Raw genomic sequence first — 26,347 nt, forward strand, 5'->3', positions numbered from 1 at the left:
TAGGTGGGAAGGGATGTTAGGAAATAGGGGAAAGTGGAATATCAGAAATTGAGTGAGGGGAAGGGGTCCAAAAGGGCAAAACACAGGCCTAGCCTAGAAAATAGGGTTTGTAGCAAGAAACTAGGGTTTGAGCGAAAATGAGGAATTTGGGGGATCTCAGTGATGGGAAGTGTTTAATAAGGTACATTATGGATAGGGAAAGCTATATGAACATCAGGATACAAGTTTTACTGATGATTTGACCATTTAAGAGAAATTACCTCCAAAACCCTAGGAAAGGGAAATGAACCTTACCTAGGCACAACTGAAGCATGAACAAGGTGTAAAATGACCCAATGGAACCTGACATGATGATGACAACCCTCTGAATGATGGCACACTCATCTGAATGGTGACATGGACCGAAATTTGGACAACTTGGGAAGGAGTAAAGGCAAACCCTAGACCTAATACCTAGTGACCAAATTTTGCTTGAAGACTCACTGAAATGACAAAATTTGACCTTGACACCTTAAAATCACTTTGTAAGAGCATGTTTGATCACTGGAGGAAGGCTGCAAAGAATGACACTAACAAGACCTTTAAGGTTTCAAATTGGGTCTTGTGGTATCCCTCTGAGTCCTATTTCTAGTGCCACCAGTATGACCAATATTAGATTCTTCAAGAAAGAGTTATGCCAAATTGCCCATAATGACCTGATTATAGATTGGTTCAGTAGAGCGGACTTGTACAATCTTCCACATGTCACTTTTTCGACCTTCGAGCCTACAAACAATACAAAGAAAACTACAATTCGTCCTATTTCTGTAACTTCTTACGAAATTTCAATCAAATTCTCAAAGAGAAAGTTATGATGATTTTACCAAGGTCACCTGTTTGGGATGTAATTCGGGAGCTTGCAAAAACCCTGACTTCCTTGGATCATATCTCCGAAAATATAACGAGAACATATCTGAAATTCAGACCCGATGTTCATCACGGTTTTCGCTCAAATGGGTTTCAATTTTAGCTTCTGAAACATCGTAGAACAAATGTTATAGTGAAAATTCCTGAATGACCTATTTGGAGTAGCAAAACCCTAGAATCCAAAGCTCTCATACCAAATGTTAGGCAACCAGCTCACAAAATAGAAGAAAAGATATATAAACGACTTCAAAATCAACGTCTTCAAGGGGGAAAACTTCTTTAAATTACACAAATGAACAATTCTTAGAAGATAAAAATGAAAATACCTCCTTTCTATATATAGGAGTCTAAGGGGTCACAATATAATCAGAGCCGACTTAACAATAATAATCTAAGGGCACAACAATAACAATGGTGGAAGGTCGTGGAGGCGGCGTAGTGGTAAAGTCGGCCTCGTCATGACGGACCGGTCTTGTGTTCGATCCCGAGCAAGGTCGTAGCTCGTCGTGCGAGTAGTTAGTCTAAACCGGGCCAAGCCCACTACCTTTTGCCCACGGGGCTTTGGATTGACGGTGAATGGGTGCGCTGTTAAGGCACTCCTTGCGATAGGTCACTGGTTCAATTCCTCGTGGGTACTTAGTTTAGTCTTAGCCTAGAAAAAAAAAACAATGGTGGGCTTTTATGGGGCATGATAATAACAATATCGGGACAAAATGGGCATAACAATAACAATAAGGGGATACAATGAAAATGCTAATAAGGAAATACACTATTATTATAGGGACTTACCAAAACCTCTGAAATGTTGGTTGTGCAGAGAGAACCACACAGTGAAGAATTGTCCTTCTAGACCGATGGTGGCAGCAACAACACAAATTGATGCAAAGAAGAAAAAGGAGGAACCAACGATTGGGGTGATGCAGATTTTGGGACCTACAGTAGCCATGTAGGTTGTCCCAAGGCGTGATCCTAAGAGGAAAAAATTGGAGTATGTTAGCATGAAGGTTGGGCAAGGCACTTTACTCACTATGGTGGATAGTGGTGCGACTCATAACTTCATCAGGGAGGAATCTACGAGGAAAGTTGTGTTGAAGCTCTCACCAACCTAAGGTCGTCTTAAAGAAGTGAACTATCCACAAGATAAAGTCAATGCTATCATGGAGAATGTGGATCTGAACATTGGTGAGTGGTTTGGGAAGACCAACTTCATGATTGTGCGGATTGATGATTATGAAGCAGTGTTGGGTATGGATTTTTTGAAAAAATATGAGGTTATGATGGTTCCACATATGAAGAAGTTTTACATTTACGATGGATGGGATGATGAACCTTTGGGGGTACCGGCCGTAGCAACTATGATATATGGGTGTAAATTGACAACAATGAATGTGGAGGAAATCAATCGAGATGAAGAACTCTATGAGAGATTTTCCAATTTAGAGACAAAACTCATGGAGTAGACACATGTTATGAGATCTTTGCCTGATAGTATCATGGATTTGATAGGAAAGCTAGAAGCAGTGGAAGGAAACAGGGTTGCTAGACCAAAGAATTAGGAGGAGAGTAGGGAAGCATACATGCAGAGGCTAGAAGAGGAATATCTAGATAGATGGATTGAACTATTAGAGAAGGAGGATGGATAGCCATTGGCTTTCCCATCCTTTCCCTCTTTCTAGATTGACATGGGGATGAGGCTCATTGTCTTCTCCTCATGGCAGTGAGTCCTCTTTCTGACTTATGAGCAGACACTTGGGGCGAGATCAACACGATTAACAAAATGACATGAAGATAGTCATGATGACATGAGAAGCATGTGTTCTTGTGGAGGTGATGTTACGGTTGGATTAGTTACCCAAATAATCACCATCATGGTGGGATCTGGAGCATGATTTTCTTACAGAGTTTGGTGAGATTGGAGCATGGAGCAAGTCATGAGTGGAACTATTTGGGTGCCCAGATATATGGATATGCCTTAGCGATGGAGGTTGCTAAGATGGTGTTTTCAAGGATGACAACATTTTTAGAGTGGTGGAGGATGTTAGGGCCTCGAGTTGGCGAGCACCCCAGAGAGTCAAAAAACCAATGGTTGTGGTTAAATGTGTTCAGTCACAATGAAAGGCGACTCAGTTTAGTACATTCGGTTAAAGGTGACTCAGAGGTGGATGGTTGGTTATGTGTGACGACAAGTGCACGAGCATCTGTGTAAGGACTTACGGCCCGAAGGCATCACCACCGAGACATGCAACGAGTTTGGAGGCAAACGAACACGCGGTTGGACGAGTTAAATGGTAGAGAAAACACTTGGAGCACATGTGAAAAAAGTGTAGAGGCAAGTCATGTATTTATAATGGATGAGTTCGGGCGTTGGCAGTCGGGCGACCGAACGAGTTAGCAATGAAGGGCGTCAGCTTGGCAAACAAAGTGCAGGTTGGCCATGGGTGGCACGACCACTTACAAAGGATATATATTGTTGAACGTAGAAGCGTTGGAAGTCATTCATTCGAACTCATCATTCGAACATCAAGTAGGAGTGCACAAAGGTGTTAGGAAGTTGAGCGGAGGCGCAGGTCTATGCCACTCACAGGTAGGACTACATGATAAGCTCGCACAAAGGACTTGGGTGTTGGGTGAAGGTGTGGGCGAGGAGCGCCCACCGTTCAGAGGAAATGGGGGTAAGCCTCGGGTGAGGGCACCCGTCGGGCAGAAGCAAACGACGCGAGTGAAACTCAGGTAAGGGCATTCGGCGTTTGGTTGGTGGATGCGGGTGACTCTCGGGTGAAGGCGTTGGTTCGTTCGATGAATGTAGGTGGTGACTTGGGTGAGGACGCTCGCCCACCGTGCTAAAGTATATGCGGTGGAGACTTGGGTGAGGTTTCCGCCAATTGAAATGATACGAAGGTGTCTCGGGTGACTCGAGTGGGTCGCCCACCCGTTGTGCAAGGTGAACGAAGTTCGGTTGAGGAGTGCGGATGGCGATTCGTGTGAATGAAGGTGTGGCCTTTGTAAAATTGGGTAAGTTTGAAACTTGGTGTTTCCAAGTATACTTGTAAATTTTTGTAAACATTGGAAAGTTGAATAATATATTGATATCGGGAAGACTCATTGTTCAGGGAGTTGCCCCTCCCTTTATAATGTGCAATTGTGTTCTTCATGTATAATTGTTAATGATAATGAATGTGTATGGGTGTTCATTGGTATAAAGGAAACCTAATAATACTTGGTTGCGAAAAACAAACTAAGTAGACTAATGGTTAGGCGTAGTCCATCAACATAAGTATTGGTGAAAAGAAAGTGTTTGGTGATGCCGTACCTCGCCAAGTATGGTTGGAAGACTACAGTAGGCCCGGGGGCGTGACAGGTGGTATCAAAGCATGGTTGCTTGTGATGAAGTGCAGATGGTATTAACGCTGATTCAAGGTTGAAGAAGCTTGACAGCTGATGACAGTGGAAGCAGGTACTTGCAGGTGAAGGAAGCTGGTTGCATATACAAGTGGAACAAGGGCTGGTTCATGATTGCAGGGAACTTGGTGAAGCTGGTGAATGGTGAAACAGGTTTAGCAGAGGAGAAGCTTTGTGCTTGGGCCAAGATAAACAACAAGGCATGGCAGGTTTGGAAGAATGCGAAGGGAAGCTCTTGCTTACCTTATACAGGTTGAAGCGGATGAAAGAGGAGAACCCCCAGATTCGAGATAAGCTTGAAGTCTTGGAAAATAATGTTGAAGACAGACTTCTTCAACTTGGTTGGACAATGGAGAAAGATGATGTTACAGATTGTGCTGACAAAGAAGAGGAAGTCATGATGATTGAAGATGTTGCAGATGTGACAACGATGGGGGATGAACTTGAGGTTGATCAAGTTGGACCAGGATCGTGGAGTTTGCAGACATGGATGGATGAGGATATTCACATGGAGGAGCCTCATGATGATAATGTAAGTACTATTGATACTTGTGTTTCACTTGAGCATTTGGTAGATGAACCGTATGTAGGGAAGATCAAAGTCAATTTGCCGATGTAAGGGAGTATCTTACCATGGAAGTTTATGATGAGACCTTGTATGGAGAAGCAAGGATTGTTGACTATTGGAGGACTTGTTGGGGTTGTTTGTGACCTTATGGTAGAAGGTGCAAAGGCCCGTGAGAAGGTAGGAATATGATGATCATTGCGGAGGATTGGGTCATGCTTTAGCCACATGGAGAATTGGCTAAGTGCCCAGCATGACTCATGGACAGATTAGAGGGCACACACTTGGATATGATGATACTTGGGTGGACTTCTCATGGCCGAGACCAAGAGGTAGTCTTGGTGGAACCTTTAGTGGGGGAGCTATGATGGAGAGACTCATGTGATGATGATATGGTTGAGTGACCGAGTTCACTAGACCAAAGATTGCAGACTTGGATGAGGATGACTGATTTTTGTGATGAGTCTACTTGGTTGGACTACATGGGCAACTTAGTCATTGACATCAGGTTGGAGACATGGAGCATGGTAGTCTTATGCAGGGACATTGTGCAAGAGCACTTGTAGAGGTGTCACTTATGGGCATCCAATGAGGAGTGCCAAGGCAGGGATGTTATGCAGGTGGATTCGCTGGTGTGACATGGAGACTTATTACTTATGAGCTGATGGAGAGGTTGTGCACTCTTGTACAATAAGGCCATGGACTTGGATGGAGTTGTGAACAGACTATGGAGCATTCCTACTACATGGAGAGATGAGGCATCTAGTAGAGACCTTTGGGATGAGACTTGTATGGTTGCTAGAGTGATGGTTGGAGATGACACATGGAGCTCATGACGACATGAGATTGTTGGGACTTTTAGAGACTTCATATATGGTGGACTTGGAGGATCTGATGCATTGAGGAGCTAAGGTCAGGGACTTTGATGCAGAATGGGATGCATACTTTCAAGTACATGTATGGGTGTGGCTTGAAAGAGTGACTTGATGTGGAGGATCGATATGAGAGACTTTGGAGTGATGGAGCTACAATGATGATGATGCCTTGGTGGCAACACTTGGGCATGGGTTGAGCCGAGACTCAACCACCTTTGACACATGGGAGCTGATTGATCTATGATCATGGGTAGCACATGGATAGATGGGACATGTGTATACTTGTTTCTATGGCAGACTTGAGGGATGGCACATTACAGATATGATGGAGGTTGCTTCATGGACCTGGATGTGGCACATCGAGAGTCGGAGTTGATGAGGAGATCTCTTCACTTTGAGGAGATGGAGGTTTTGTAGATGGATGTTGATGTTGAGATAGATATGGCTGATTTCATGCAGCACATTGACACCAAACATCATGGACAACATGTTGCAGATGAGATGAGGACTACTTCATGGACCTAAGCATGGCTTACACTTATATGGAGATGGATTCTTGATTGAGTTGAGGATGTGACAGGATGTTCTGAGAAATGGCTGATGATGACATGGGGATGTGCATTCTCATGGTTTGAGTGTGACAGTTGGAGTTTTCACCCGACTAGTTCAAACATGGGGTCCGGAAGTGTACAGAGATGTGTTAGCATTGTGTTGGAGTATCATGGTAGCAGTTCAGAAGAGGAAGACACATGATGAGGTCGAAACGAGATGTTGCAGGAAGCATGTAGCTTGTAATGGAAGGGCCAACCTTCCACGATGGAGAGCAACATGTAGAGATTGCAATGAGATGGTTGATGATCAGGGATTGAGATGATCTTCCGATATCTGACATACCGATGGAGTATATGCCTTGGTATGGTGATCTTGGTGACAGATGGTTGTCGGGATGAGATATTGTTGAGGACGACAATGATTTCAAGTAGGCGAGGATGTAAAGACCTGCGGTCCAAAGGCATCACCGTCGAGACGTGCGATAAGTTTGGAGGAAAACGAGCGCGTGGTTAGACGAGTTAAATGGCAAAACAAACACTTGCAGCGTGCATGCAAAAAGTGTAGAGGCAAGTCATGTATTTATAATGGATGAGCAAGGGCATTCGTTCAAGACGAGCCGACAGTGGAAGAGTTGCAAGTTCAGGCATTGGGCAGTCGGCCGACTGAACGAGTTAGCAATGAGGGGCGTCGGCTTAGCAAAAAAAGTGCAGGTTTCCCATGGGTGGCACGACAACTTACAAAGCATATGTATTGTTGAACGTAGAAGCATTGGAAATCATTCATTCGAACATCAAGTAGGAGTGCGCAAAGGTGTTAGGAAGTCGAGCAGAGGCGCAGGTCTATGTGCCTGCTCACGGGTAGGACTACACGATAAGCTCGCACGAAGGACTTGGGTGTTGGGTGAAGGCATGGGCGAGGAGCGCCCACCATTCAGAGGAAATGCAGGTAAGCCTCGGGTGAGGGTGCCCACCGAGCAGAAGCAAACGATGTGGGTGAAACTCGGGTAAGGGCGTTTGGAATTCGGTTGGTGGACGTGGGTGACTCTCGGGTGAAGGCATCGGTTTGTTCGGTGAATGCGGGTGGTGACTTAGGTGAGGACTCCCGCTCGTTGTGCTAAAGTATATGCGGTGGAGACATGGGTGAGGTTGCCGCCGGTTGAAACGATACGAAGGTGTCTCGGGTAACTCAGGTGGGTCACCCGCCCGTCGTGCAAGGTGAATGAAGTTCGGTTGAGGAGTGCGATTGCCGATCCGCGAGAGGACACGCCTGCCCAACTCGAGCAAGGAACTTTGGTTGGCACACAAAGGTGTGGCCTTTGTAAAATTGGCTAAGTTTGAAACTTGGTGTTTCCAAGTATACTTGTAAAGCTTTGTAAACATTGTAAAGTTGAACAATATATTGATATCGGGCAGAATCATTGTTTAGGGAGTTGCCCCTCCCTTTATACTGTGCAATTGTGTTCTTCATGTATAATTACTGATGATAATGAATGTGTATGGGTGTTCATTGGTATAAAGGAAAAATAATAATACTTGGTAGCGAAAAACAAACTAGGTAGACTAATGGTTAGGCATAGTCCATGAACATAAGTATTGGTGAAAAGAAAGTGTTCGGTGGTGCGGCACCTCGCCAAGTACTGTTGGAAGACTACCGTAGGCTTGGGGGCATGACAGTGTGTGTTGGGCAGGCACCCGCCTTTACAATGAGTCATGCGATGGATGTGCGACAATATGTGTGATGGGCGAGTGTGACGGGTGGGCACACCGAGCAACCGAAGTTGATATTCAGGTAGGCGCATGCTTGGGTGAGGCGCGAACAGGTGAGTCGATACGATTGATGATGGGCACACCCACACTTAGTACGTGGACCAACTGGTGGATTATGTGATGGTGGAAAGGATGTGTGGACCGGCGAGCTTGACGAGCGGGTTGCATGGGCCGACCTGAATGGTAGTGCAATAGAGGGCAGCCACATACATATTATTTGAGGGTCGAATTATGCATATTGCATATGGGCCGACATGACATAGTAGTTGGGCTAACCATGGGAGGAGGTTAACCAACGTATCGGTTGGATAGGACTAACACCACCCATCCCATATATATTGAGGAAGGCAGTGACCATCAAAGGCATCATCGAACTCAATCAAAAATAAATAGAGCAAAAATAGAAGAATAGTGAAGGCCAAGGCAACATGTGGAATTGCAGGGTGAAGGCCAAAGTTAGTAAAGCAAAGAAGATTTTGGATTCTAGATTTGGGTGAGCTGAAAGGCATAGGTCAGACAATCAAACTATGGCAGGGCCGAGTTGATAGACCTGATAGTGTTCTGATCAGGCAAAGTGTCGAATTGCAGACTAGCGGTGATACGAGTTGCAACGGTGTGTCGAGCGCAAGTGACCCAGTTTACCCAAGGTTGCTATGGTGGACCTGTGGGTAGGCCAACATCTCCTGCCACATCTGAGTAGGGCTCGGACAGCATAACAGTGAATGGTGCGTTCTGAGCTGAATGGAGGGTGTGGTGAGGGCATCGAGAGTTGTGAAGTGCGGGCAGACTGCGGTGAGAAGAGCCGAGGGTGCAGGTAGGCCAAAACGATGAACGGTGGGCACAGTAATGCCATAGCAGTTCGGCAGTTCGGTTGAGGGTGCATGACGGCACGAGTTTGGCATTTTCGCAGGCACGATTTTGTAAATAAAGGGTGTGCAAGCCAAGGCTTATTAACAACACCGAATTATATTATTTTTATGTACAATTGAATTACAAAATTTTATACATATATTGATATCATAGAAACTCTAACTTATGGGAGTTTCCCCTCCCACATATGATGATGTGTTGATGATTTGCGCTATACATTTATATTGATAATATGGTTAATTGAATAGTTTATTTTCACTGCGATAATAACACTTGAAGTAATAACTGGCTAAATGTTTGGTTAGGTGTGCTCCACATACTTTAGTATTGGTGAAAAAGAAAGTATAGTGGTGCAACACCTGCTATAAGTCGTTAAAAAATCATCACAGTCATGACATCCACTACCTCTAACATGTGCGAGGTAAAAAATAATCCATGTGTACTTCTCACCCACTACCTCTAACATGTGGAAGGTCAAAACGACTCCCTGTGTACTTCTCTTAAGTATATTTATTAAAATATTTATGTTAAATATGCCACATATTTATGGTCTTTAAAGGAAATTGTTTTTTATTAAAAAAAAATTATAAAAAAAATTATATTTTTTAAATAGTTTAAATATTAAATCATTAATGAAATCACTTTTGTTTATTTAAATATATTTTTTTCCCCTTAGTCTTTTTAGAATAAAGAAAAATTAATAACCCATGAAGATTGAAGCCGCCAAAGAAAATCTGTACATGTACATCTGATCTGTTTTTCTAAGATTACTGGTGCTCGTCTATATAGCTAAGTGTTAATGACCACCAAATAGCCGTATTGATGTTGATAGTATAAGTGTTGAACATAGCATTTATGAACTTAATTTTTAATAACATGTATATGTTTACCTTTTTGTACTAACAGAAAGTTTGAACTCTGAATGGTTTACAAAACTACAGTTTCTTGTATTTTGTATTGAACTTGAGTTCATTCTGCTTTCATATTTCTCCCCAAAAAATATGCAAAAATTCAAAAATTCTTGAACGTCTCCTTTGACACGCTGTACTTAGTTGTCTCCTTCCCATTCCTGAATCTTCTTAACATTTCGTTTGGAAACACAGGTTGCTACGCAGTCTGATTCTTAAACATGTTTCACTGTTTGTCCTTCGTATAACTCTAAAGCATGAGTTTATCGTACTGATCTGTGCAGTTTCGCATTGTATTCAATAAAGAAGAATAAACGCCATCCGAACTTGTGCATGAAATAGATGACTGTCTGACAGATGTGACAAAACGATGGAAGAAGAAAAAAATTCATTTCAAAAAAAATGACTACGACAATTTGATTTGAAGATGGTACTCCATCCCCACAAAAATATCGCTAACTGTAACGTTGCGAGGACTGACCGCCTCAGGTCGACTGACCTGATCTCTGAGCAGGCTTCAATCGATCCCATATGACTTGTAGAGGAGAGGTCTACATACCACGAACATCAATATTTCGATGTAAACATTGTTTAATGGTTACCAACTCACCAAACATACAATTCTTTTCGACCTGGAAATTTATTTCGTAACTCCATGTAAACAACACATGATATCAGGGAGTGCAAAGTTCAAAGCAATCTGAGTGACCGAATTTCTTGTGTGGCAGGAATTCAAATAAAGAGATGCTCAATATTGCTAGAAACGCTTCTGCTGTTCGTCCGAGAGACTGGACTTTTTCTATGACATATATTCAAGGAAAGTGTTGTTTAAATTTGCCAGAGACGTTTGTCTGCTGTCTGTCCAAGTGACTGCTCTTATTGTGAGGCAGACATTCAAAGAAAGGCATGTTCAACATTGCTTCAAAAGTCTGGTTGCCCTCCGTGCAGGGCCAACATAATGGCCAATGTCTTTCGGAAAGGTATTTTTGGTCGTGAAGGCACTCATAGTCCGTTTCGAAATCCACATTCCATCGTATTTGATGGCTTGCATCGTACTGATACCGATACCAGGGCTCCGAATCCGTAGCTGAGACATTGTTATAGATTTCTGAACTAGGGTTGGAGAGTTGATCCTGCTCTCTGTAAAGTGATGTCACAGATCCCGACAGAGTATGCCTCTCATGGCTGATGTCCCCACTGCTCTCCACTTCCCAAGAGCAACACAACAGCTCAGCGTCTGAAAGAAGTTGCTTCTCGTGACCTTCATGGCTCAATTGCGAACAAGAATTATTTGTATTGGCGAATCCAAGGCCATCGACATCTGACATTTCCCCTGCACAGAGCAACATCGAACAGTCATCCAACCCGCGGGGATCGATTAAGCGATCTGACCTATACAGCGGCATTGTCTGATCCGGGCTGCAAATCTCGGATGAATCTAAAGTCTCAAGGATAGTGGCAATACTCCACGAATCGGGCCCCATAGGTTCGTTCTCCTCTTCCAGATTTTTGACTTCATGTATTAGGTTTGCGGCTCCTTTGCCTTCCGCTAGGGTTTTGGGCAAGCCGTCGACTTCTTCGATGTGCGGAGAAATAAACGTGTCCGCGTCTTTCAATTCTACCTCGGCGGGACATACATTATGAGATCCATGGGGGCAACTTTCTCTCGAGCTAATCGGAGATGATGAAGATAGAACATTTGGATCTGAAATGAGATGCTCTGATTGCCCCATTCGAGGAACGGCATCCCAAATCATATCAGAAGTGGGGAACAAACCCCAGATATTGTCGTTACAATTAATCTGAGACATGACCCCAAAGCCCCAGTTAGTATAGATGAAGTTGGTGCGAGCTGTATAGCCGCTCATAGATAAGGACGCTTGGTCGTAAGCAATGGCAGCCTCCTCGGCTGTGTCAAAGGTGCCGAGCCAGTGCCTTTCCTTGGTGAACGGATTTCGAATCTCGGAGGCATAGCGACCCCAAGGTCTTCGACGGACTCCCAAATATTTTCCTGGTTGCTGCCTTCTTTTCATTGCCTTCGACTGCGATTTACGAGGCTTTGGCCCATGATGTTGTCGACGATATTGATAATAGAAATTCAGGGAGTTGTCTGCAGCAATCTCAATTGGAGCAGAGTCCATCTCGTTGATAACAAAATGGGTACGATCGCGCTAATTTCACAGAAAGGTTTTCCTGACCTGTCCGGGCGCCACTTGCCCACAATTCCTATGCACACACATAAATAAGGTGCGAAGGGATTGGCTGGTGGAGCCTACTATGAGGTTGTTTATCCAGGATTCGCGTTGGATTCACAAATGACCAACCATTTTTCCATTATGACAACATTCAAACAGTCTATGGGCTTTAGAAATTTGAAAATTCCAGAGAAAACTAAAAATATTCACGTTCTGGAGAGATATAGGGCATGTTTTTCGGGATGCGTCAGAGTCCAAGAAATTTGGACGCACATTCCCGACTTGAATAATGTCTTTTACTTTTATTTTATAGAACTTTGTACGAAAATTTATATCAAAACACGCAGGAACAATGGCCCAAAGTGAGACATTCGATCATGGTTTCGTTGAGAAAATCACCTAAAACTATAGGCCCATCATGTTTTGTCTCCACGCTGACGCAGGCTCCAAGTTTTTATTAGAAGTTACAGAGATAAAAGGGAGATCATCATCCACTCAAATCATATAAATATGATGATTAAACATGATGTGGCTATATGTTTTTATCACCTATCGCTTTATCGTCTCGATCCTTCCCTTTCGCCGAGCATGCCCAATTATTTTGGAGAGCTTCACAATGTCACTCAAACCTTTCGCCGAGCATGCCCAATTATTTTGCAGAGCTTCACAATGTCACTCAAACTATAAAGAGATGCTGCAGAGGTAGGTACACCTCATTGCGAACTCCCTTGAAAACGCACCTAACTGAGGTTTTGGAGGGCAGAATTACAGAATTGAATTTGGAGTGCAGACTTACAGAATTGGATTCAGATAATGAAATGATATTTAAAGGTCTATGAGACTAAAAATAGTTTATGAGCTCATTAGTTTTCTGTTTTTCCCTCTTTGCAATTTAGTGCTTCTCTGATTCAAATTGATGATGTGCTGACCTAACCTTCCAACAATCTCCTCACTAAAAAGACTATGCCAAGAAATTGATGCTAACACATTCTCATAACATTCTTTGATGTCTTTCAATGCATCACATTCCAAAATGAAATGTTTTTCTGATTCCACAACCCCAGACATGCAAAATGTACACACCCTTTCTTCCCAAGCTTCTTTAGGCCTTTTCCACCGTCTTGTTTCACACGGAAGTTGATGTGAGTTGGTCCTTAATTAAGAAATACGAACATTTTCCCTCCAGGAAATGCTAGCTAGCTCCAATGAACTCTTTTTGTTGTAAATCAGGTAGGGTTGAATTCGTCAACGTAATATTTCTTCTTTCTACCTAGCTCTTTTCCCCATACGTTTTTACGGAACTTCTCCATAACAAAATCCTTTAGCTCCTTGCTATTTGTGGGACAGGCATTGAGGTAGATCTTCCATTTTTGCATCCATGTGTAGTTTTGTTTCATCCATGTTTTCTTTCTTTCATTGATGCCTCCATTGAAGATAACATTAGGCCATCTACGTACTCTCATTTGTTCAATTCTCTTTAGGTATCTTATGAGCTGCACCACAGCAATTGTTTCAATGGAAGTTGCTCATGTTTCACTCAACATTATCTCATAAGGTACCAAACTTCTTATTTTGAACTTGCTCATGATAAAAGAGTCCATAATGATTCCTTAAATCACAATGATTCCTTAAAACCCGCATCAATGATTACTTAGTATACGTTGTTGATCTATGTAGTGCAATAATGAAACAAATATAGGTAAGAGTAAATTGTGTTGGGTTCATATTCAAACATTTTTGTTGCAAATAATTTTATTTTTGTAATTTTCAGTCAGGATCTTTCTTTCACCTTTGAACCATGTTAGGTTGAATTATAACATTTTTTTCATTTAAGTTTAGTAATTTCAGACTTTTTATTTTTAAATTGTTTATTAAAATGTATTGTTTTTATTCAATATAATAATATTTATCATTTGTGTTTGTAATTTTTTGAAATAATAATAATAAAATAGTATATTAAAAAATATAAATGTTTAATTAAAATAATAAATAAATAAAAAGTTATAGATAAATAAATTGGATTTGGTAAAGATTATATATGAAAATAAATGGAACTCTCTCTTGCATGCCTTACAGATTGGGGAGGAATGGAACAATGATTCATGGTCATCTTGTATCAAACTCTTTTGAGACTCAATTTGAGTTTTGTACCTTACTCTTTTATATTAGTGGGGGCATTTGGCACTACAGGAATTATAAGGTATTTGAGCAGACAAAAGGGTAGATGTAAGGCATATAGTGTTGGGGATTGTGTCTATTTCTCATAAATAGGTCCCAAGAAAAATGCTCAGAAACTAAGGAAGATTAAAAGACAGGATGTGTGGAAACAATTTCTCGTCGGATTTTTTGATGGTGCATGTTCCAAAAGTCAATGTGGATGTGGAGTTCTCATAGTCACCGATCCTGGCTATTATTAGCATTTTTGGCGGGAGGGAGGAAAGGGAAACCAACAACAGGATGGAAATCATTGCATTATAGGGTGTACTCTTCACTGCAAACTGGCTCAACATCAACAATTTACAGGTTTTCGTATATTCTAAAGATTCCATAAACTAAGTCAAGGGGCTCTCCCAATTTTACCCTCCCTTGTTGACAAATTTGATGAAGCTCATTCACACTTTGGAGAGGACCTTCCAACACATTACCTTTAACCACATCTACAGGGAGCATAATCACATGACCGATTCTCGCAATATAGTGGCCTCTTAGTTTCTGTTGCATTGCTGGTTGTATTTCAGTTTGAATTGTCGTCGGTTCTTTTGGTCTTTTACTTCTCTCTATTAGCTCCATCTATACTACCCATGGTTGAACCAATTCAGATGAAGGATTAGCTATATGTTAGGATTAGCTGATACAATTTCAACACATAAATCTGCAGTTTTTTTGTTATGTAATTAAAATTACATGTTTTACATGGGAAAATATGTTATGAACAAAGAATTATCTATATAACTTGTAATCTATTTTTTATTATATATAATAGAGAGTGTTTTTTTCTTCTAAAAGGAAAATTATGAAAATCAATATGAGGTCACTTGTGGTTGGTCTAGTGACATTGAGGCTCTCACGACTTTTCCCTTTGCGAACTGGTTTCTTCCTAGGTTTCGTCCATGAGACTGGTGGCTAGAAGCCTAGCACCACGCCCCCCTCTTCCTCTCTGTGGTAGACACATGGGCCTGTTGGTGCTCTTGGGTGCGGGTGTTTCGTTTGATTATTGTTGCCTTCTTGTGGGTCAGTGTCCTCGATTCACCATGTTTCTCTTTGGTGTGGTAACAGCGTTGGGGTTTCATGGCTACCAGTGGTGCTCGAATGGGTGTGGGGAGTTGAGGAGGTGGGTTCATTTTCCCTATTTTGTGACTCTCCACAGTATGTTTTTATGATGCTTTGTCATCATCTCATTGTGGTTGTTACTCGCTTGCACTGTCATGAGGTTTTTTCTTTGGCGTATGTTCGATTTCTTTATGGGGGTCTACTATGGTCTCATTTTTGTTGAGGCTTATTGGGCGGCTTGTTTCCATCCTATCGGTACTTGGCCTGCTAGGGTTTATTGGGCCGTTTATATTTGCACACTTTTGGCTTATTAGTCCCTGCCTCCGGCATAGCAGGGACTATAGCGTTCGATAGGGTGTTGACTTGCTATTAAATTGCGCGTTGACCATCAATTTCTACGGGTTATTCACTGTTTAACCAAACTTTATGCTGGGCTTATGCTGGGCACTTTGTCTGCCAGAAAACTTTAACCAAAGTTTTCAGTTTACCCTCTTATTGCCCGCCTCACTTGGCCCGATGTGCGCACAACTTAATTTATCCTAAGTTGTTTTTGGTGCCTGTTCTCCATGCCCTGCATGCAGTGTCCTACATGCTGCAAGTGCCAGATGTTTGTCCTGCCTGTCTAGAATCATTCAATAAGCATGAGAAATATTATTCCTTTAACAGGATTCGAACCTCCACTCTCTTAAACACACGTAGCTCAGTGGTGGTGAAAAAGCTGGAACTAGGGACTCTGCTACGGGAACTACTGGACCTAGACTGCAAGCACGACAGAGGAATAGAGTTGAGGTCAAGGCACAGTTAGTGAAAAAAAAAGCAAGAGAGGCAGTTTTGCACAACTTTACCAGAGGCTCAGGGTTAGGGTCTAACTATCATGCAGGATTAAAGGCTCTATGAGGGAAAACAATTGAGCGGCTTTCGACAATGTCTCCATCTTTCTCTGCGGGCTTCGACATGTCTCCCTCTTTCTCTACGAGCTTTGACATCCAAAACATTCAAGGTATTTCGGTATAATTTTATTTTAGAAAACCTACTTTTCGGGCTGTCATTGTATATTCTGACCCGATGCTGTGCAGCTTCACCAAAATGAGGGGTTGTGATATGATAAATGCATTTTCCTCTGCAGAAAAGCTTTGACTCTCTGAAAGTTGACCTTTATTTTGTCATAAAAGCTGACCCCACCTCTACTCGGGCCACTGTGCAGGGTGTGCACCAAAAGCTTCGAATGGAAGTACTAGAGCTTGCTGGTTCGCTAGATGGCTTGTTAGCTAGTGGGGAGCTTGTGAACTAGGGAGCTGGGAAGCTGGAGCAGAAGCTGGATGGATGGGATTGGGTGGAGGGTCGAATGGATGTTTTAGTGAATAGCCCATAGGGTGGGGTAGGTGCTTTGTGATGATGAACTTGGCCGCAGTAGGGTAGCTTGGTGAAAGGTGAATGAAATCAGTAATGGAGGAAAAGTAGTGACGATGCCACAGTAGGGTAGCTTGGTGAAAGGAGAATGAAATCAGTAATGGAGGGAAAGCAGTGACGATGGTTCAATAAAAGGTAAGAAATAAAGTAGGTGTCTGGACTTCTTTATTTGCATTTATTTATTTACAGTGTCTAAGGTCAGTAGGTATCTAGACTTCTTTATTTGCATTTATTTATTTACAGTGTCTAAGGTGGTTTGGACTTATTTATTGAACAAAACATCCCACTTTTGCAGGCTGAGCAATCCATTCCACCTAGCTAGCAAGTAGACACATTGGGCATGCAAGAGAGACGAGTAGTAAGGTTGTAGGCCCTAGGCCCACATAGGCAGGAAAGTGGTAAAATTGTGGGCCCACAAGGTTTTACGTGTTGAATTATTTTTTGTATGAAACATTTCTTTTGCATGTGTTACAGGTGTCTTCCAGTTTCTTTTTTTTATGTGTTACAGGTTGCAGTTTTTTTTGTGGGTCTTATAGGTCTTCTTTTGTAAAGGCTTTATCTTTACCTTGATACATTACAGTTTGTCTTTACCTGTATACACTACATTACAGTGTGAGAGCAGTGAACTGTGACAACTTTTGAAGTCCAACTTAAGTCCAACTTTATTTGACAACCTTTGAAGTCCAGCTTTATTTGATAGGTATGGTCATGAACCCTGCAAAATTACAATCGATCAAAAATTTTATTTAGCAGGATTGAATTGTACCAATTCTACTTTTTCTACAGCTACATTCTCTATGAAATACATTTTCATTACGTTAATTCAAGACCTTTATTTAAAGAAATATATAGAAATTGCAATAAGCTGCTCTTTGGTAATGCTGGAAGTGATCTGGATAAGACTGATTTTCCTCCAAAAAGAATACTCTGCCACTTATTGATTGGGATGCCCAAATTTTCTCTTGAAATATTCTTTGAATATTTCTAACAAAATTTGGTCTCTGATGATTGTTGATCGTTGCCACATAATCTGGAATTAAACTCAAGCTCAAGATATGTTTTTCCACTGTCGAATTTCAATTTTTCCTTTGATGGTTTAAAGTTATTTTCAAATCCAGAATTTCTTTACCATTTGCGTGTCTCTGCCAAAGTTATTTGGCATTCCAAAATGCTTTATCTTTATCCTTTGAATCCTAGGATTTGAATGCCTTTGTAGATAAATCCTTAAGCGACTTGTAGCTCCAGTAAACTGACAAATAAAATCTCACAAGGCTGGAAAAAATCTTGCTAGTCTCAAAAACAGAGAAAAACACCATGAATTATAAATATATGGCAATTTCCTTTTTCACTTAGGTAGCTTCCGTCATGGACTTAATGACATTGGGCGGCTATGTTCAAGAACCTAGTTCCAACTAATGTAGTAGTCTAGGTTTCACCATAAACTGTTGAAGCACCTGTACAAGAATCCTAATAAAAAGCAAAGGTAGCAACATAGCTATTTCCATAGCGCGTGGCTTCAAATGGGCAAGGTAGTAGTCTGGGTTTCACCATAAAATTTTGAAGCACCTGTAGAAGAATCCAAATAAAAAGCAAAAGAAGCAACATAGCTAGTTCCATAGCGCGTGGCTTCAAATGGGCTTGTCCCTGTAGCCAAGACCACGATAAAACCTCAGAGACCCCCAATGTAGTGAGCAACTCGAACTGTCCAAGAAAGAGGCAGTTAGTAAATTCATCTAATGAAGAGAAATAAAAATTAATTGTGAGCATTTGATAAAAATGAATATGTAATATTCTATTTGGTCTGCAGGGTTTGATCTTTAATTTCCCTAATTCTCAAAATCCAGATATCAACCATATGAACAATCCAGTGTATATTTTGTCAAGTCTGAAGAATACACATGCACAAAAGCCTTTACACGTCATACAAGAATAAAAATTGCGGAATAAATTCATATGAGACGCTTAAAAAAATATGGTGTAGATTGAAATATTATGTCTGATAATTTAGGTAACTAAACAAAGGTACATATCTATCATTAATCTAATGTAGTACATTAACATTGATGGTTATGTCACATCCGGCAGTTAGCTATTTTAATAAGTATACCAGTGGCACATGGAGAGAAAACAGAATTCTTCCCTATACTTTCTTCCAATACTTGTTTCGAGAATTCCACTGTGAATCCGGTTTGTCCATGAATTGCATCCTACATATCCATTTCTCCTCAGATCAAAATACAAAGAGCAACACATCAGAAAAAAAGTTGTAGAATTCCGGACACAATGACAGTGCCCACTACCCACAACGAATAAAAAGCTATAGTGGTTCTGACAGAACATAAAGGTTTCATTATGTAGAGTAAGATCTTCTTCCATCCCAGCTGTCAATTTTTCTGATTACCAGTTTCTACCCTCCACAACAACCATCCATAGAGTAGGGAAAATTTTAAGAACCCCCCCTAAATTTACATGCATAATAAATGGGCGAATCTCCATGGTATATAGGAAAAATGGAAGGCAATTTTATCAATAATATGATATGTATATATAATTTTTTGGCGAATCTCTCACCAGGCATGGCGAATATTTTACTCAATTATAAAATCTTGTGTTTATTGAATACACAGATGAAATCATTGCATTTCTTTAAAATATCTTTTGAAATCAAAATTATCGAAATTACATATCGATAACCTAGTGGGTGTAGGATAAAATTCACCCGTGCCATTCACAGAAAGCATGAGAAAAAACCTAATACTATATATAAAACCAAGAAAAATTCTAATTCATCACTTCTAGGGACCTCCTAACCACCCTACCAATACACAAGTATGTTCCTGTTTGCAATTAGAAAAATTACCCAAATTACAATCTGTTTACTCCAGCATATGTTGGAAAGTTATAGAAGGATGACTAGTGCAATCAATCCATTCCTTTTAGCCCTATATTTGTTTCAATTTAAAATAGAAGTATACAAATATACTTGTCCAATGTCTATGCTTTAACCATTCACCTTAAGATTTTTTTACAATATAATTTCCTAACTCTATTTAATATCTTCATTATCATAAAAACCAACCTATATCCATCTTAACTCCACATCTACCACTCTTAGGGGGATGAAATCTATTTATCCCTCTGAGCACTTGGTAGACCCGGAATTAAGATGGATCTAAGATGATAGAATTTCCCCTTTAAATAGTCTATGCTCATATGAATACCATGGTATTACCATGGGTCAATACCATGGGTTATCATAAACCTAGAGCTTAAAAATTACTATTAGTAATTTATAAAAAATAATAAAATTAATAGTTGATTTTTATTTTATTTTTTATTTTAACCAAGCTAAAATGTTTGACATACACTAAATTACAACATCCATTTTTACTCTTGATCGGATCAAATATTTTTTTCACTCTATGTTAGTTTGCATATCACGATATTTGATACCTCTCGGGGGTTAGTAGATCCAGAGTAAATATGGATCTATACTGGTTTAATTCCCCCATTTAAATAGGCTACATTCCAGGTGAATACCATGGGTCAATACCATGTGCCACTTTGGTGAATACCATGGGTCAATACCATGTGCCATTTTTATTTTTATTAATACTAATATTAGGGTTAATAATGCTTTTTTGCATGGTATTAATAACAATCTAGACCATGGTATTTGTCCCATAGTATTTCGCCCATAGGTTTCACCTAGATATAACACATTTTTTGAGTGTTCGTAAATATAAGGTGACTTATGGAGTAAATATAAAAAAAATGTTTTATTTTTTTACCATACCTCTCATTTATTTATATTTTTATCAATTTACCATACCTCTTTTACATATATGGTATTTGGCCCATTGGATTCACTTAAATAAAACCTATTTCTTGAGCCTTCATAAATAGAACTAGGGTTATGGACTAAATATAAAAAGAGGTTTTATTTATTTACCATGCGTCTAGTTTATTTATATTTTTATTTATTTACCATATCTTTTGAGTAAGTATAAAAAGATGTTTTATTTATTTACCATACCTTTTGAGTAACTATAAAAATATGTTTTATTTATTTACCATACCTCCACTTTACTTATATTTTTATTTGTTTACACCCTTGCATGTATATAAGGTGACCTATGGAGTAAATATAAAAAATGTTTTATTTATTTACCATACCTCTCATTTATTTATATATTTTTTAATTTACCATACCTCTTTTATAAATATGGTATTTGGGCCTTTGGCCCATAGGATTCACTTAAATAAAACCTATTCTTGAAAATGGGCCAATGGATTCACTTAAATAAAACCTATTCTTGAAAATGGGCGAATGGAAGGTTGTAACTCCTAATTTCAAGGGCTAAATTTACCTTTTTTACGCTCTCCCTTAAAATAAGGTGGGCTGTTTGAGGTGATTTGTAAAAATGTACTATGATACAAAATATTCGCCCACTAAAAATTTTAAACCCCTTAATTTCGCCAAAGGGCGAACATTCGCCCCTAAAATTTTCTATGACATAGAGGGTTTTCCTATCTACAACGCTCCAAAGAGATCAAATGTTTAAGGCTGTGTGCCTGCATACCTCAGGGATGGGTCTAGGGTAAAAGCAATCACAGCAATCCTACTTTTCCATGCCCCCACGCAATAGTTCTAAACGTTGTGAAATAAGAATAGGAAGGTTTGGGTCTGCCCTATAATTACCTTTCTATTTCTCAAATCTGGAAGCGTTGGCCATATTATATATACATAATAATACATGTAGTATCCTAATACTAAAGTTGTCAGTCAAGTTCAAATCAATGTATCTAAAATCTAAGCCAATCAATCAAAAATTTGTTTGCCATTACAACTCTGCATTTAACTAGTATTAGCCATTTCGAAGAATTTCAAATGGCTAGCATTTCTGTTAAAGCGGGAACAACTTCTACTGTGTCTTGTGGGTTGGCGAGCAACAACTTGATCCAAAGGACGAGTAATTCTCATCCCAATGTCTGGGGTTATGACTTTTTACATTCTCTTAAATCGCCTTACAATGTCAACTATTTTTTCTTTACATTCAATTCACTGCACAATTTTTCTATGACCATTTTATCACATTTCATTTCTGATCATATGAATTATACATATATTGTAACGCTGATCATGACCTGTACTTATTGGGTTGTGTCAGATGTTTATTCAATTGAGTTGATGTAACATGTTCCTATAACTTAAAGCTAAATAAAATTGTTACATGGTTGCATGTTTAATATATAACAGATGGTTGTCCTTTTTTCCCAATTTTGTTTTTTTACATTACATATATCAACTTTTCTTTTGATTTACCAGTGTCATATGTTACAATGTTACTAGGTATGTTAATAGGTTGGGTACAAAGTGCTGGAAATTTTGATCTTAATTTTAATCAGTATACATTCAATTATTTACTAAATTTTTTATTACATGAGCAACAAACAAGTACTAAACTTACTAATGAGTACCTCTTCTACTTCCTGGATGTTTAGTTGAATGTGCAGTTTTTAGAAAAGCACAATGTATTGCTGGGCATTCTGGTGCTGAAGTTGGAGCCAACTAATAAAGTAGTTTGATAGGATTGTGATAGCCTTTGAGGTCCAGCTTTATTTGACAGCTTTTGAAGTCGAACTTTATTTGACAGGTATGATTGTGACATTTAAGCTAAGCCATCATAAAGGCTAGCTATACAGCCTTGTTAATTGATATCATATTTAAACAATTATACATACCTATAACAATTAGCATTATTTTGTATTGACTTTAATATAAGTTGACCATTTAATGTTTATTTTCTCGTGAATATTTGCTACATTTTTACCTTTTCTTGTGCTTAGAAATAAGTGGTCGGTGTTATGGGATTTGGCATCTGAAGTCGTTAGATATTTAAATATTATGTATGTGCTGGGATTCTTGATAAAGGCATCTCTGTACACATTTACACTCTGTTCATATTGAGCAAGAACTGAGTTTCATATTTATGAATCTTTCCCTGTTTTACTCATCTTCTTCATAATGCAACCTAATGAATTAAAATGTCATTTTTTGTGTGTCTGTTTGTAACTTCCAAGAATTGGTAATCCACAAAGACCACCTTAGCTTCTGAATGCCTCAAAATAAAAGACATTGTATGTGCATCATGTGTAAAATTGTCCACAGTAAAAATTGCCAACTTCAACAGAAACGAGAAGTTGGAGCCTGTCGCACTCAACTGCCAAAACCTCACTTGCAATCTAACACCAAGATTTTATTTGAGATTTGCCTCTGATGTCAGATACATCACTTAATTTCCGATTTTCTTTTGCTGTCACATACATCATTTTATATGCCATTTGCCTCCGATGTCAGATAGATCACTTAATTGCACCGATTGCTCACTTAATTGCACCGATTGCATATCAAATTCCACACATCACCATCGATTTGACAACTCTAGGTGAAGTATTTCAGTTCCATTTCAAATCGGACAATATATGTATTTATTCTTGCCCTTGTCAAAAATTTATCTCTCATTGAAGTGTTGCAATCTTGCAGGGGTTTCCCTGTTTAGTTGCATGCCATACCAGAAATCAAATTGAAAAGACTAGACGCAAAAAAATAGGAAGTACAGGACTTCTCGATTATATCTCTCTTAGCACATAAGATCCCAGAGCAACGTCAGTTAATAAGAATTTAAAATATTTTAACAATCTTGAATGTTTGTATGACATCAAAATGAACTCTGAATTGTTGATGAACTTATTGTAGCATACAATTTAATTGCAGTATAATTCGGAACAAAAATTTGACCTGGTGAGGTTTTTGAAGACAGTACAAGAAACAGGCCTTTATGCTCATCTTCGAATAGCACCCTATGCTTATGCATAGTGTAAATATGGAACTATGGGTATGTATCTTCATAATTTTTGCCAAAAATATTTGTGGAGTTTCACAGCCTGTAACCCTTGTCTTTATCTATTGTCACTACAGTACTTTACAGTAATTAGTACTACATGCATTGTAGTATTAGACTATATATATATATATATATATATATATATATATATATATATATCCTCATTACTTCCTCTCTTTCTCTTTATAGATTGTCAGTGGTAAACATTATGCATCTTGCAACATTGAAATGGTAAGTTTTTTGTTTTATGGCGATCATTAAACACCGGTTTGCTCCAATAAATGCTCTTCATATTGGATTATATCCTCTCCGATCTGATCTTGAAGTATTTCAATTCCATTTCAAATCAGTCCGTATATGTATTTATTTCTGCACCTGTCAGAAATTTATCCTGCATTGAAGTGTTGTGATCTTGCACGGGTTTCCCTATTTGGTTGTACAGGACTTTTCGGTTGCATCTCTTTTAGCGCATAGGCTCCAAAAATGCTCATTCCACGAGGTTGAACAAGCCTATACAAACATCCATTACCCACTGTCTTTCAATCTTTTCAAATGATTACCTCTTGCTTGCAGTAAAATATTCCCAAAAACTCAGTTCCATTCACACTTAAAACCAGCTTGCAAACACGTTGAACTCTTTTATAAATTGGCAAAAGCAATGCCTAATTTCTCGCCTGCAAAACATAACTTCCTTCTGCACCTACATATTGACATACATCTCTCTGCTTCACATAACATGGAATCCATTAGCATAAGCCAACTTACTCAACTGGCAGCATTGTTTCTCTTAGCACTTGTTCTCATGACTCTTCTGATTATGGACATCCTAAAAGTAGAAGCACAAAGGAAAAAGAAACCAAGAAACAGCCACTAACAATAACATCTCGAACGAGGAGCATAGGAATCTACGACAAGTACTCGGCTATTAGACTATCCAGAGGAGCATACGAATCTACAACAAGTACTCGGCTATTAGACTATCCATCTACTGCTTCTGCCTCTACAGCATCCATGCCAGGGAATAGAAATAAGTGGCTTTTGGGTTCAATTTTTTTTCCTTCTTCTGGGTATGGTTTTGCACAATGATTATGCAGTATATTTGAGTTATAGCTCACATTTTTGAGGAGAGATTGTCAAAATTTTGAATCTCAATTTATGCCTGTTGTTTGACCTGTCATGAGTTGATTTGAAGCAATTTTCCCTTGGTTTCTGAGGTAGAATCGTCAGAGGATAAATTCACTCTAGTTGTGAGGCATATTTCGTATTTGTTATGAGGCCTATTTAATCCTTTCTGAGGCCATGCTTGAGACGTAATATCGACCCTATGTGACATTATTTCGAGGCCTATTTTCGCATTATTTTACGGCTTGTCTCTGTTGTGATTTTGAGCCTAATCCAAGTATCTATGGCATTCTAGTTTCGTGGCAATATTAATACTTCTGTGGGAGAATTTATGGGGCAGTTTCATTTTTTAAGTTATTTCTAAGGCATATCTAATACATATTATGAAGCATTTTCATTGATTGATTTCGGTCACTTTTGACGCATATTTATTTGAGTCTGTTTGGTTGTCCTAAAGCACCCTATTCATGGTTCCCTACCAAAATTTGAGCCCTAATGTGAGTTGGACTAAATTTTTTTCTTTTCAAGCCCTAATCTGAATTTTTGTAACGAATTACACATTGAATTTTTTCAAGTCAAACATACATCTATTCAACAACTACTAAAGCCCCAATCTAAGACTGTCAGTGGAGGTTTGCAACGCCATGCAGGCAGCAAGATCTTTCAGGGAAGGCAGGAAGTTTGTTCAACGAAGGTAGGTTGAAGGTTTGTTGCTCGGTTTAGTTTAGTGAAATAGAATTGGTCTTCATCAGAGGTCATTTGTTCTCCATGCATTCAAGATATAAGTGTAGCTCCTTGCCCGGTCAGAAAGCTAGGCTCCATCTGTCAAGGAGAAAGCATGGTACCTCAGTGGAGGTTTGCAACACCATCATGTTGGGTTAATTTCCAGTTATGTGGTCTAATTCAATTTGATTTTGAAGGTTCTTTCTTCTTGGAACATACTATAAGGACTTTTTTTCTAAGGGTACACCTGAAACAATATTGCTAAAGCACTTTGTTTTCTTTATTTAAGACTCCTTTTGGACATAACTACATTGATCTACGAAAACCTTTTTCTGGCACATTTTTGGTTGATCTGGCATACGTTTGAGACTTGGTTCAAGTTTCTTCTTTGATAAATCTAAAGCAAACAGTTCTATGATCTCTTAATATGCTCAGTAATAGAGTGAACTTATGAGCATGAATTACTAGAATTTCTACATAGGAAGTATTGTTGGTAATCTAATTTTGATGAATAAGGTTAATAAGGACAATCTTGATATGGTATGTTTGCATTGCAAACATTGTTAATAATAGTGGCAGAGTATTGTTGAACATATGGTGATTACTCTTGATATGGTATGTTTGCATTGCAAACATTGTTGATAATAGTGGCAGAGTATTGTTGGACATATGGTGATTATATTGAGTGTGTATGCTGCAGTGAGTACAGGTGCATGTTAGGCACTTTGTTTTCTTTATTCAAGACTCCTTTTGGACATAACTACATTGATCTACAAAAACCTTTTTCTGGCACATTTTTGGCTGATATGGCATACGTTTGAGACTTGGTTCAAGTTTCTTCTTTGATAAATCTAAAGCAAACAGTTCTATGATCTCTT

This window comes from Pinus tabuliformis, chromosome 5_1 (assembly GCF_031772625.1).
Source record: "Pinus tabuliformis cultivar Carrire ecotype Pingquan chromosome 5_1, CPIR1, whole genome shotgun sequence".
Taxonomy (NCBI): domain Eukaryota; kingdom Viridiplantae; phylum Streptophyta; class Pinopsida; order Pinales; family Pinaceae; genus Pinus; species Pinus tabuliformis.